The 14,466-nt window shown below is 47.3% G+C and overlaps 1 protein-coding gene across 2 annotated transcripts in view; it reads right to left on the bottom strand.

Moving 5' to 3' along the window:
• The window catches only part of PIK3CD (phosphatidylinositol-4,5-bisphosphate 3-kinase catalytic subunit delta), a 73,478-nt gene that overhangs the window by 58,398 nt on the left and 614 nt on the right, over positions 1-14,466 (bottom strand). Inside the window, exon 1 of one of the 2 annotated variants that reach the window (XM_090024655.1) lies at positions 400-443. The exons of the other annotated variant lie outside the window; for it this stretch is intronic. The gene's annotated coding sequence lies outside the window, so the exon portion shown is untranslated. Of the gene's footprint in view, positions 1-399; positions 444-14,466 lie in introns of those variants that run through there. 2 annotated transcript variants of the gene reach the window in all.

The raw sequence follows: 14,466 nt of genomic DNA, 5'->3' as shown, positions 1-14,466 counted from the left end.
AGACGGATACCTTGAAGACTGAAAAAATCTTCTGGCAGCCAGCTGCACCACATAAAATAGTAGAGGTGCTAGGCTGCATTCAGCACAGAGCAGAGACCCTTTATTTGATCTCATCACCTACAGCATCGAGAGAGAAAAGACAGTAATTCTGCTAGTGTACCAGAGACCACAGGATTACAGAAGATGGTCACTCCTGGATTGGATTATCCACTGTTTTGTAACATCAGGAGAGAGGAAATCATTACATCCATCACAATGCTGTTTGCATTGTTCAGGAACTGGGAAGTGCCAGAATTGTGACCAACTCCCTTTATTTTTCTGGTACTGAGTCACGAAGCTGTGCAGTCCTGCACCTACTTAGCAAGTGTTGGCAGCATCTCCTCTCCCCTGCTTTCTTACCTGTGACATCAGTGGACAGAGTGCGGCCAAGGAACCAGCACGTTCTCTGCAAGGGCTTTTGGGGGATGACAGCAGCTTGTGCCTTCAGCCAAGGTGGGGCCTCCAGGACTGCGACCTGAGTACACATACCAAGCTGAAATATTCATAGTTAGCTCTTTCCTTGTAAGCTGATCAGAAAAGGGGCCTCTTACTCCCCTCCCCTCCGCCTCAGGTTAGGCCCTTTCTTCCCCATACTTCTTTGGCACAATCTTTGCAGTTGCCTTTTTTCCCTTCCCCTACCCATTTGCCTACTGTTGTCTTTGCTAATTATTTTACAAGGCCCTATAATTGATGCACTGCCTCCCTCTCCCACCCCATTTTCTCTTCCTGACAACACTGTCAGCTAAGAAAGTACCAGCAGCTGCTTTCATTTGGCTTCCTGTTTGCCACCTGCCAAGGTGAACCACTGCCAGAGCTAGCTTGTTCTCTTTTGTGACTGCCTTCTCTATTTACCCTCCTCAGAGCCCGGCAGTTGTCAGTCAAAGGTGCTGCTTTTTTCTCTTTTATTTTTTTTAAGTGACTGATACTCCAGGGTTGCTCAAACCACGTTGTGTTTGCTGCAGACCAGAGCAGTTCTGCATAAAACCCTGGCAACTGCATCTTGAACCAAACTAGCTTCAGTGTCCTGACTTCTAGGACAGTACAGCAGCAGAATAGCCTGCCCAGGGAAGCCGCGGCATCTCCTTCGCTGGAGGTTTTCAGAAGGCTGGGGATGACTGAGGAGCAGGATTGGTGCAGGGGGTTGGGTCAGATCACCCTCAAGGTCTCTTCCAACCCTCCCATTCTACGTTCCTCAAAAGCTGTGCTGGGATTGTAGCTGACACACATGCAAGAGTTTCATTTCCACAGGGGATTAAGAATCTATGAATCTCGCAAACACTTCCTCTCCCACCGGTGACCATCCAGGCCATCTTCCCCTCGCTGGTGATGAAACAAAATGCGTGCGGCAGAGACAGGAACTGCTGACACGGAAGTTACATTTAAATACTTCCCCTGATGAATCTTCAATTCCTTGTAATGTTGTTCAGCAGCTCAAAATAAAGCAGAGGAACCAGTGCCCATATGACCTTCCAGCTCAACGGCACAGGGACTACAGCTTGGGAACCACTTTTCTAAACAGTCCACTCATTGTTCGGCCTTTGCACAAGTTGCCAGCATTAGGGAGGGTAGCTTGTAGGTAACACTGCTTCACGCTAGGAGCTTGCCTGTCTCACAAATGACTCAGCTGGGAGGGGATTGCTTTGTAGCTGGAGAGGAAACCTCCCAGGAAAACCCAGATGCTATGGGAAGCAGTGCCGGCATTCATTACATAGTGCAGCGCTCCCCGGATGGTGTTGGAAGAGGAGTACTGCAATGCTAGTAGGAAGGTCATTCAAACTGAGCAGTGCTCAGAGACCCCACCGGTATTTCTCACAACAGCAAATTCCAGTTCTGCCCAATGCAGTATCACTGGATAGTGCTGGGATCGCCCTACTGCGAGCACTCTCCCGGGGGACACCGCGAAGGGCTCATCTGCGTCAGAATAATGTACATGCACTGGAGCAGTCTTTCCTTAGGTTATGGAGCCTCTTACTGATGAAGATGCCCACCCAGGCATGGCAGGTTCTTCTTGGGATGTACCAGCATGGAGGGCTGGGCCAAGCCCCTGCAAGTTCAGTTAGATGTACCTCCAGGCCTGCTAACCTCTGCCTCGTGCCCTCTGTGAGCCTGCTGCTTGCAGCTTGTTGCTTTAAAGAGAGCGGTGGTGAGAAAAAACAGGAAGCCAGGCAAAGGAAAGAATAGACTGAAGCACCCAGCAGCAGCTGCGGCGCAACAGCTCCCCTTCTCTCCTCCCCTCCCACCTCATTACCACAGGCGCTCTTGGTAAGAAACTCCACACCAACTGACGGGAAACTGGTTACGGTGCAGCGTGGCCAGAGACACAGAGAGCGGGGAAATCCAGCAACCTGAAGGGAAACGCTGTTTGCAAGGGGGGATTAAAAAATCCCACAAAACAACAACAAACACTTTAAAAAAAAAAAAAAAAAGAGAGAAGCAAACCAGCAGATTTCAGGGCTACAAGGACACTGGGGTCTTCAGTAGGGTTGGGTTATTCCTACATCCCTGGTGGACACCGGTGTAGAGATGTATGGGGCAAGCAGAGGAATAAGGAGAGCGCTCAGCGATCCCTTGGTGGAAAAACCCCGCAGGGCAGTTTGGGTCGGACCGGCCACGCGGAGGCTGACGGGCTCAGCCGTGCTCCCAAGAACTCTCCGGGGGCAAGGCGGAGGAAAGCGCTACTTCCCAACCCAAAGAGGCGCTCTGCACATCTACGTGAAAATACAGACGTGTCCAGCAAAGGACTGCCCTACAAGTGAAAGGAGGAGAGTGCGGGATTGCAATGCAACAGGGGGATTTGAGAGGCAGATTCAGCTTCTCCAGTGGGCCTGATGGCAACTCCAGTCCCCCCCGCTCCACTCCCAAGATCTCCCATTTCCTTTGGGGAGTGGGGGCCCTGCATGACCTCCTCTCTCTTCCTATATTTTGCTTAAGACAGGATTCCCTGCCAGACCGATGTTGTTCCAAACCCTGTAGGTTGGACAGGAAGAAGTGCACAGTGATTTTAGCTGCCGTAATGACCTAGCACGGGATACCCTAAATGGATTTGCACAGTAGGAGGACTACCTGCTTTCTGCAACTTGGGCCTTACTACAGCATCTATAATGAATGGGCATCTCCAGTCACCTGCTGCTTTTTACAGTCTTGATCTCTTTGTTACCAGGACAGGCTGTTTCAGCTCCCTGCCCCTGGTCAGGACAATGCCGGGAAGGAGCAGGACATACCAGCTCATTCCTTCCTTCCTTACTCCATCCCCTTCACTTGTCAGTAGTGCATACCACTCCATGAATGCAGGAGGTCATTCAGCTGGGCTCTCCCCCTCCCCATGGACACTGCTGCTACTCCCGGTCCTCTCCTCCTTGGCCCTTGCCAGAGCTGGCTGTTGATGGAGAGGGCTACAAGTGGCATGAGGTCAACAACCTCCCCATCCACAGAGCCCTGCTTCCAAGTTCCCCCTGTGGGGTAACATCACCGCTCAGCTGGAGTGTCCAGAAACTTGATCTGTGGGGAGAAGGACCACTAGTCCCCCCCTCCAATGGCAGTCCCAGTGGTGCACCGAGTTTGGGAGGGTCTACAGGCTGCACGTCTATCAGGGGGATCCAAGGCTACGGTGCACCACGGACAACCCCCTCTCCCATATGCCATCTCAAAAGGAAGCCCCATATTCATTTCAAGTTCAAGACGAGATATTTGTGTAAGCCCCTTGGCCCCTGGGTAGCTTCGAATAGGTAGTTGCTGCATTTTCTGTCAAATCAGCTAGGTTAACCACCTTTGGCTCTTGATACATGATGGACATCCATCTCTTCAGAGCGCATGGGGAGAGGCTTTTTCCTGGTCTCTCACAATCCAGGTCTTACACTTGCCACCCAAGCTGGAAGCAGGAAGAGCTGAATGGTGAGGAGCCACAGGGCAAGAAACCACCACTGCCAGAACTTCCCAGTGATTTCGGAGAGAGACCTCAATTTTGCAGAAATCTTCACTGCTCACAGCCTTATCTTTTCACTCTTGTACATGACATTGAGAGATTAAGGGGTGGGGAGGAGGGGACTGAACTGATAGGGACAAAAGCTCAGCAGCGGGGAGGTGGGAAAAGCAAACAAGATGCTGAACAGACTATGAGACACCAGGGTTCCTATGTACACACGTGCTCAAAGGGCACCCACCGCTGTAGGTTTTATCTCCATGACCAGCTGTTTCTAATTTTACATTACACAATTAGTGGGATAAAGCCCAAGTGATAGAAACAGCACCACGGGGAACTCAGCCCTGACAAATTGGCACACATGAGCCCTGCGATTCTGGGGACTGGCACTCCAATACTGGTGATGGCGTGGGCAACTAGATTCATAGCACAAAGCCAACAACGTAACACAATTCAGTAATGGAAAGCTGCTATTCAGGATTATACTAGGAGGAGATGTCTCAGGCCAAGGTTGTGGTGCACTGGTAGAGGTGGGTGTATGGGACACCTGTCTAACATGCTTCTTCAGCTAAGTGCACAGCTTATTCATGGCCTTGGAACACTGTTTATGTATTAATTTCACACGCTACTGAAATATTAAGTCCAAAAAGGGAGAGACGCAGGCAACATCTGCAGAGAGCGTCATAGTAATGCTAATTCCATTCCTAGAGCCAGATTCTTCCTTGCTTTGATCAAGAGTCATGCAAAAGATATGCACTCCTTCCTGCCTTTGTGCTTTGTAAAATCCCAACACCTGTATGGGCTGACCGGGTCTGCACCTGGCAATTCATTCATGCTCTCAGTTTGTGGAGTGAAACTCTCCTGTGCAAAACTGCGAGACTGCACAGACCAGTCCATGAGTGCTGATGTAGGTCCACGAACACCGGCACACAGCCAGGGGCTGCACGCTTAGAATGAATCCATACCCGACGCTCAAACGATTTAAACTATTCCCTGGCCTCGTCACAGAACTCCGCGCTTATTCTTGCAGGGGAAATGTTCCTAACATAGTTAAGTGTGGAGAACGGCCTATTTCCTATCTATTAGATGGAACACAGCTCTTCTGTTAACTGTCTCCAAGTTTGTTTCTTAAAACGTTTATATTGCTCGCAGAGAGCTGTGGTGGAGGAGAGACACACCCTAGTTATCCGCAGGACCTACGAAAAAAAATCCATTGTTCTATTTCCTTAAAATTATACAGGCCTACAGGGATCAAAGGTTAATTCGCTTCCCCCTCCAAAAAAATGCATACAAACCCAAGAGGAAGAAATCAACTAATACAAGACTCAGGGATGTTGAAGGGGTACAAAAACACTGGAGAACAGGCCCCAAACAGCAATTCTACCCAGGTTCGAAGGAAGACCATCAGCAGTACAAGCCAAGCCAAGCCAAGCAGAACAACTTCAAATCCATCCGGTGGCTTAAACAAAAACAACATTACCATAGCAGTTGTGCAGGGTGCAAGACTTTGACAATATAGAACAACCTGGCACAACAGGACCTAAATATCCATTGGTGGGGTAGTTGCTCCTTTACCTCTAGTGGAAGAGACAGAGTTTAAGGACATGGAGCAGGGAACGTGGGATTTATCTGTACAATACAGCCTAGAATCTCAACCTCTATCCAGTGGCGGATCATGGCCACACCGCCTCTGCGGCATGCGCCCTTACTGATCCTAGATCAGGCAACTCCTCCTGTGTTGCTTCTTCTGGTCCACATCTATGTCTAACCACCTGAAAAAAAATTAATCTAGCCAAGAATAGCCTAATTGATCACAAAGCTCAAACCTGGAATAGGGGCTGTAGGACCGATAACTTAGTGATGGCAACAGATAGCTAAGCTCGTCACTGAGGCCAGGGGTGGCACACCCGCGGGCTGCATGCCGTAAGTGGTGCAGGCAGCTCCCGTGTGCGGCACAGGACAGATCCGGGAGGGTGCAGGCAGCAGAAAGCAAAGTAGCTGATAGGCAGGGAGCACAGGGAAGAAAGCAAGCAGCAGAAAGCAGAGCAGCAAGTCAGGCAGGGGAAAGGGACCAGAGAGGCCCTGGGGGAGGATGCGAGGCTAATTTATGGCACCCTTCTCAAAAAAGGTTGGCTCCTGCAGACTTGGACAACTAGCCAAACTGGCTCCCCCATCTCCCTTCCCCAGTCCGTGATATAGCATCAAAGAATATCCCTGTAGGCCCTATTCCAACTGCTTACTCAGGACGGTGGTTTGCATAGCGGATGGACTCCTGTGGGCTCTTCCATCTCTTTGCTGCCAAAAAAGTCACATTTAAGAGGAAGGCTTTAATCTTGTACAAAGGCCCTCCCTAGTGGTGACTGGAGGCAAATGCAGCTCTGCCAACCGCTGTCAGGTAGCTGGAAGGGCTGTAACCACTGTCCTCCGCACCGTGACAACTCGCACGTGCACGTGCACCACTGCTTTTTGTGCCATCAGCTGGAGTTAACAGAAACCTGTCAAAAGGCGAATCTATCCCTCTGCTTTTCCACATGCCCACAGCCTTGAAATGTCTATGCATTTGGCAGGCATGAAAATAAGCCTCAGGGTGCAGATCTGAACTCACTCAAAATTTGGGTGATTTTCGCTTGCGTCTATTTGCAGTCTTGCACCATGATTACTGTGCCATAATGGGTGATGGGAACCCTGTACTTATTCATTTTCTAAGGCTTTTTTTGACCAAGGCTGGCACCAGCAATCTGAAATGTAGATGAACACGTTGCTCATTTCAAGCATTTCTATAATCTGTCCTCTCTGAATCAATTAGCCTCTAAGGTGTTGCTTTGTCTTGCCTCCTGCCATAATTTCTCCTGAGACACTAACCCTGCTCCTCTTTCTTTGAGTCAGGCTGGATTTCCCATGTAAGAGTCAGGTTAAAAGAACCCACCAATGGTGCAATGGGCAGTACTTGATTCAGACATGATCGCTGCACCCGTCTCTCAGGTCACTGCCTGGCCTTTCCTAACATGATCACAAGAGTGTATTAGAGCCCAAAGCAAATCGCCCCTCATCCCATATGAGCTGAGCGCAGCACCCAAATTTTACATACCAGCTGGTCTTGATGGGATGTGCATGTAAGTAAATGGGGAGATTCTGCCCCCAGAGAGCTCAGCCAGCCGAAGAGTTTCCTTTGTCATTATTAGTTATGGAAATTGTATTAGTAAGACCAGATGTTTCCCGGTGGACTGTGCGCAGCTTTTCTCTAGGACTATTTCTGGGATGCACCCTGTGATCACAGTTAAAATGTTGAGGTGTTCAAGTAGTAAAGGCACGAGGAGGAAGGAAACCACAGCTACCGGTTACATCTTTCTGGAACGATTAAACTGATTCAGGCTGGCTTTGGGAAGCTCTAGGTCTCTGCAGCGAGTTCCTGGGCAGCCTTGATTCTCTGGTGTCTTCCAGCTAGATCCAATACTGCCAGATTTTTACCCTTCTCCAGATGTGCTTTACTGTGCTTTTTAATTGCTGCCCCATGGAGAGCTTCTGTATTTTAGTCTTCCCATCAGATCTTTTGCACCTCATGGAAAGGCACCAGGCTAAAATGCCAGTGAATTTAGTCCTGGAGAAGGATGTCCAATTGATTTCTCTCTCTGAACCCTCAAGTCCACTGAGCAGCTACAGCATATTGAGCAGCAGTGCAAGCTTCCTACGCTGCCCTGCTATGATACCCCAATCCTGACCCATATGAAAGGATCGTTCAATTAGTCATTGGCCTCTCTGCAGAGACCATAACGAAATGCAACTGGTATGTGTATGTGACCACATAAATAGTGTCAATACTTGTACATGTAAAAATCAATTGGAGACAATTAGGTGGCAATGATCTTCAGTGATGGCCCAACCCGGAGGTAAATGAAACTCATGCCCTAGAGATGACAACTACCACACTTTGGATTCCTTCAGACCTCCCCCTTAGCATTATTTTAAAGGCTGCTTTACCAAACATGTCATCCCAAGAGATGCGTCTCTTCTGCAGCAGGCTGTTCAGAGATAAGGGGGAAAAAATGACATTGGGATTCAACAGCCCAAGTTTTAGTTTCCACTGCTGCGTTTTGGGATTCATCACCATTGAAATTTTGGTATTTGCACTGTAAAGCTAACCTATAAACAGAGATCTTGCTATGTAATTATACACATATATTGCAGAGTCATGCTAAGAATGTCACTGCCGGTGTACCCACAGCAATTACTGAGTAAAACAAAGGCTGAAGCTGTGCAACAATATTCCCTGGCCACAACTTCCTACACAGAGAAGAGTTTGTGAATAGAAAGAATTAGGTCTCAAATGTTGTGGCTGTAAAGATCATCACAAAGAAAACAGATGCTTTTAACCTGCAATTATAATTAAATCCAGCTACAAAGATTAGAAGCTGGAACTGCTCCCCTGGAAACATTAAAGAGATTTTTTTTTCTTTTAATAATTCCTTCAAAAGCCAAAGTTTAGTGAGAGGGGCATTTACTGAAACAATCTCATATGGAAAGGACTGGAAGTTCTTTGAATGATCTCAGAAGCATGAAGGTGATGAAGGCAGGCAGGTTATTTGGGCAGATGTGCTATCTTTTATTAGACAAACCGAGTAGTTGGAAAAAAAAATGTTCTTAGTGAAGGTGACGAAGGCATTTTAAACTTGCCTAAAATCATAAAATATTACCATACAAAGAAAAAAAAAGGTATTAATAGGAAATCAGGCTCTGGGCTTTATAAAATGACTATGATTTTAGTGCCCAACCTGAGATACCTGAAAAGGTCTGATTTTTGTAATAGATCTCCCCCAAAGAGTCTCAGAACAGGAACTCAAATTCACCAGGTCATTTGTGAAAATACTGACTCCGAGCCCGATTCAACATGAACAGCGAGCTCATCATTAGGGTTCTGAACACGGCAGATTTCGACCTCAGTCTAAAACTCACCTCCAGAAGTTAATACAAGATATTGAAAAATAAATAGTCCTAATTACAGTGCAAGTGTAAGGAGACCTACTTCCATCTCCTGTTATGCACAGCACCGTTTTCATGCTCTGGTCAGCCTTCATAGGCTGCAAGCTCTTGGGGGTGAAGACCAGCAATTTGTGCTCCAAATGCTGCCGGCCACACTGGGACCGGAGCCACGACCACCGCCCCTAGAAGCTACTGCAATATAAACAGCAAACACCAGACCCACAAGTCAAAGAGTTGCCTTCGTAAAGTTACTGTCTAGTTTAACTGGAACGCCTCCCCCCCACACTGGATGTACATTGTGTTTTTCGTGCGCGCTTTTTTTTTTTTTTTTTTTTTTAAATGCAGGCAAGGTGGCCCCTGTGTTTTGGCCACGGGCTCAGCACATGGCAAGCTGGGGTCTGAATCTGGGGGGGAAATATGTAAAACCCTCTGAGTGTGGCTCCCCAGCTGGACGAGACCAGGAGGATGTCATGCAAAGGGATATACGGGGAGGTAGACTGGTTTGGGGGCAGAGAAGTTGCTAGCAGATGCTGAAGAGTGAAGTCTTCCCCCAGGGAAAAGCAGTGCAGATAGTGGAAAAGGAAGCTCAGGTAGAGGGGAGAGAGAAGGAGAACTGTCCCAATGGCTGGGAACTCCTTTCTCCTCCTTTTCTGTCCTTTTTTCTTTTTTGAGGTTTGAAGGGATTAATACTGGGGGAAAGAGAATCAATTCCTTGGGTTTCCCGGACAGGATTTAGTCCTGGCAGCTTAAGCAGGGTTGGACACCGGGCATTTCTAATCCTGCCAGTTTGGGGCTGGCTGTAACCATTAATCAGCCTGGTTCCTTTGGAGTTTTCCTGCCACTCTTGCTTCAGCAGGCCATATAATCCAGCCCAGAAGTGTGGGGTACACACACACCGTCTGGGGCCTCAGTCACTCCCACACACATATAGAGATTCTCCGTCAGAGCAAAGATCGTCACGCCACATCCCTCCGAGAGCACCGAGGGGCCCCTTGCACCGCTGAAGGACCCGTGGGCTCAAGCAGCTTCCCCCTGCTACAACCTCTAGACTATGATGTGTATTTAGCAGTGTTTCACATTGCACTTGGTGTTTGTTTCCTTGATTTCTGTATTAAATCTGGGGGGTTTGTTGGTTACACTGCTTGTGAAGAAGGGTTTTTTGTTTATGTAGGACACCCTAGTAATTAATGTCGTGTTCCCAGATTTCTGGGTGGGGGCTTGAGCCATGCGTATACAACTTATTAGGTACCCCAAAAAGTGAACCCAGCCCTTGTGCTGCCAAGTGGTGCCTGGCAGAAGGGTTACATAATAATTATTGCTGGAAAATATTTCTTGATGCCCAGCCTTTACTATTTCATCCCATTATTGTGGTCTCTGCTCATGGCTTCCAACTATCTGCTTTTCTAACCAAATAGTACACACTTGATTCTCATGCAACTGCCTCCAGTTCATTTGTCCTTGTTGCTTTTTTCACCATCCCTCCCTAAGCAGGTTAAGATCTTGCAGCTAAAGCACAGAACTGAGAGACCCGGAAAGGCTTCCTCTCCCAACTATTCTGCACGCTGCCCACATGACCATCTTTCCTCCTCTCCAACTCCACTTCTCCATGCAGTCAGGACTCCAGTTTACATCAGGAGTGCAATGTGCTCAATTCATTTATGTTTGCAATATTGATGAAAATCCTTGGACAGAAACCACCACTTGAGTTGAGCCTCAACTAGAGTATGATGCCCTGAGACTGCATGCAACACTGTTACTCAAGGGAGAAGGATTACCACCTATTTGGTCTAGGGTTAGGAGTCTCTATATATTCAAGTGACCAGAAAACCAATACCAACACAATATTTATGGGCTCACATCTTGTTTACATTTGCCAGGATAGCCATACAGGCAAATTCCCCTACTGTAGGCTTGGCTTATACAAACCAAAGAGTAGTTTTCCTACAATTCATACCAGTCTCTTAAGCAAAATAAGCTGTGCCTGCAAAACCACTTTGCAAGTATCACTTTCACACAAGGGTTTTTGCTTGTACAAGATTGATTTAAAATTTCCCTCCCTAACCATGGACCCAGAGGAACAGACTTTTCTGCCTTCAGCTTTCTCTGTGCAAAAATCAAGTTTATTTTCTACTTCTGGGAACTTTTTACCATCTTTAAATTTTCCCTGAGCCTGAGGAAGGGCTAGTGTGCCTGAAAACTTGCAGAAAAAGGTAAATTTTCTTTTGCAATGTCCTGGGTGGTCTAATAAACAGTATCATCTCTGAACCAAGAGTTCTGCATTCCTCTCTAACAAATATTCTTTAATTGGAATGGGTTTTTAGTGTTGTCCTGGCCATACACAGGTCCTTCTCTGCACATCGCTGCTAAATGCCTCCTCACCCCACCTGTCCCTAATGCCGCTAGCAATCAGCCAGCACCTCTTCTGTACGCAGCACTGCAACTGCTGAAATCAGCCCAGGTGCAGGAGCTAAGAGCCTCTTGGCTGTGAAAATCAAGGAGCCAGAGCATTCCCTACAGACACCAGCAAATCTAGAGAGCTTCCTTCCCTCTTCCACCTGAGCTGCTTCCCATTTGCCTTCAAGATGCAGCAGCACAAGGATTTCCCTCTTCCCTTGCAAACAAAGTAGCACAAAGGCAGGGGTGGGAGCCCACAGGGAAATGGGTTGTATCATCCCCTGTATTGTGCAGGGATTAAACACAATGTTTCTTTACCTTTCCAATCTAGAGTGCCTAATGCCTGCACCCACCGACCCCATTCAATCTTTTAAAACCGATCAGTTCCCTGCTATGGCAAGGAACTGGTCTTGTCCAAGTTTAATAGGTCAGGTCCAATCTGGAAAAAATCCATCATAGATGTGTCTGCCAATTTGTCCAGCACCTCTGAATTACCCAGCCCGCCACATCTACCTGCCCCAGGATTTTGTATCATCACCTATCTTGGGGTAATATGAGAATTTAATTAAATGTGCCATCCAGATGTGAACTTCTAGCTCACTTCGGATGCGAGTCCCCAACACAGTGCTCTCTCTCTTAGGGTCTTCACAACACACACAAGCACCGATAAGGTGGAATGCCATCTAAAATCCATGTGCTTTAGTCCCCTTCATCCTGTTAAATCACTTTCTATTATTTGTATTCCAGGGAGGCGGGTTTTGTTTTGTTTTTTTTACTTAATTAGCGTCTCACCTAAGGTTTTGACACTTTGCCTTACATGTCCGTAGCCACATAACCTTCACCTCCTGTTGTCCCATATCTTCCAATCCCCATGCAGAGGACCAAACCAAGAGGTTATAAGAAAATAGAGCAAATGTCCCTAAGTTGGTAAAAACACTTGCATCAACCCTAGCAAACTAATCAACTCATTATATAAGTTGCCCCAGAGATTTACCAAGTGAGTTCAGATATAGGGTTTCTGGCCTGATTTTCAAAGTTGCCAGGCACTTGTAGCTCCCACTGCTTTTACTGAGAGCCAGGTTTCTCCATCTTTTCATATTAAATTACCACCACCCCACCCCTGTTTGCAGAAATGAAGATATGGAAAGAAGTTAGATAACTAGTTTAGATAATTAACCCTATACACAGCACAATAATTTACACTGCAAGTACCTGAGATTTGAGCATGCATGCATGCTTCATTTGATTCACCCTAGGATGCGGGATTGGTGAATACCAAAGGGTCTTGGAAAATTAAAAGGTTGTTCAATTCCTTAGCCAAGCTCCATAAGCATAGCAAAAAATTGGTTACGTTTATTAATTATGGAAAACAAAGCTATGGTGTTGAGAACATCCTGCATGTGAAGTGTTAACCAAAACCTGTTAGCACTTCCATGATTCCTTAGTGATCTCTGTGAAGTGAGCCTGTAGCATAAACCCACCGCTTGCTGTCTATGGCAGGTGGACTCTGGAAACCAAACTCTCCTCTTGCCCTGGAGAAGGTCCCCACAGGCCAGGATCAAGGCTCACTGGCAGAGCCTCTTTGCTCATTTATAACTTTACAGCAAGGTTTCATCGAGGGCTGGGCTTCCCCTCTGTGTTAGCCACACTGGGAGTGAGAGGGGGATACAAAATGCTTCCTAGATAAGCTACATTTGTAAGCGGTCTACAGCCGTTTGGACTCCATTCACTGCCTCATCTAAAGCCTGCCCCTTATGGTCCAATCAAAGATTTTTGTCTCCCAAATTTCCATTAGCTTCACCGGACTTGTCACACCACAGCAGGCATCCGTTCCTCGCTGCCTGGGCCACCTATTTGTCTCATAACCCGTCTATGCCATGCCTACGTCCACGTTTCCGAGCCACTTGGCTGAGCAGCTGGTCTTCAAGGCCCTTCACAAAATGCAATCTTTCTTTCCCTCCGTAAGCAGAGTGCCTTCAAAGCAGTGCATGCGCCTAAGCCCAAGTCCATCCTCCTCCCAGCAAAGCGTTTGCTCTACTCTAGTCATTGCGGGCAACATTTTAAAGAGGTTTCTAGATGTTCAGTCCTGCTTCAAAGCAAAATTGGGCTTTCTTTAATCATGCCAGCCAGCCCACTGAAACCAGCAGACCCAAGTCAGCTATCGTTTGAGTTATGAAACCCCAGATCATTCAGCAAGGATGCATGCTTGCAGCAAAGTGCAGTTTCACCCCATGGGACTGCTGCGACGGTCGGGGTAAGATGGCATCACAACTTTCAAAGCTACAAAATGTAAAACTGAGAGTGAAGTGTGGGAGGGAGCACGTATTCATGCGCTTGCCTAAATTTACAGGAAAGGGGAGCTGGGACCTGGACTCTCAGTACAGCACTGTAAGAAGGTAAGCAGTAAGGACCTAATTTTTCCCTGTCACCAGTACCTTTCTCCATCAGGGAAGGGGAGCGCTTTCAAAGTAAGGGCGGGCCCTCTGAGTAAGCGAGGCAAAGCATCTTCCCATGATTACAGTTTCGTATTTCAAGAAAAGCAACGAGCTGAAAGTAAAATGCAAGTCTTGTAACAGCAGTGGCTTGCCCATGCTGGGTTGCAGTTTGGCTTGGGAGAAGGGAGGATGGAAAGGGCAGGATTGGAGCCGAGGTGTCTGCCTCTCTATCAAGCGGTGGAATCAGCGAAGAGAATGATTTCAACACACCAAACGCTGTAGCTGTACAGTCGCACATACGTGCTGCCGTACATACACCCAGACCAGGGCAGGCCCTTCAAAACCTCTTCTTACACAGCGCATGTTATCTAGTCTTTTTATAACAAATCATTCACTTGCATTTTCCCCCCCCCACACATACTTATGCTCTGCGCATCATCGTATACTTACCACCTTGAAAACATGATGCAGAAAGGCCTCTTGCTGCACTGTACTGCTTCTACACTCAATAGTCAAGTATAATATTTGAGTGGCTTGCTGCACAAGTACATTGGGCTTCACATTAAAACACGGCACGGGAAAGCGGCTGGAAATCTTAAAAGACATGTTTCATACACGCACACTTGCTTCAGCAAATTGCATTTCCCCAAATAAAATGCACCAGAGATCCTAAAATTACGTTCCAGTTATATTATGGGAAAT

The sequence above is a fragment of the Crocodylus siamensis genome, chromosome 12 (genome assembly GCF_052110815.1).
Source record: "Crocodylus siamensis isolate JL-2025a chromosome 12, ASM5211081v1, whole genome shotgun sequence".
NCBI classification, from domain to species: Eukaryota; Metazoa; Chordata; order Crocodylia; family Crocodylidae; genus Crocodylus; species Crocodylus siamensis.
The sequence above is the reverse complement of the archived record's forward strand: the minus strand, read 5'-3'. Positions and strand labels throughout refer to the sequence as shown.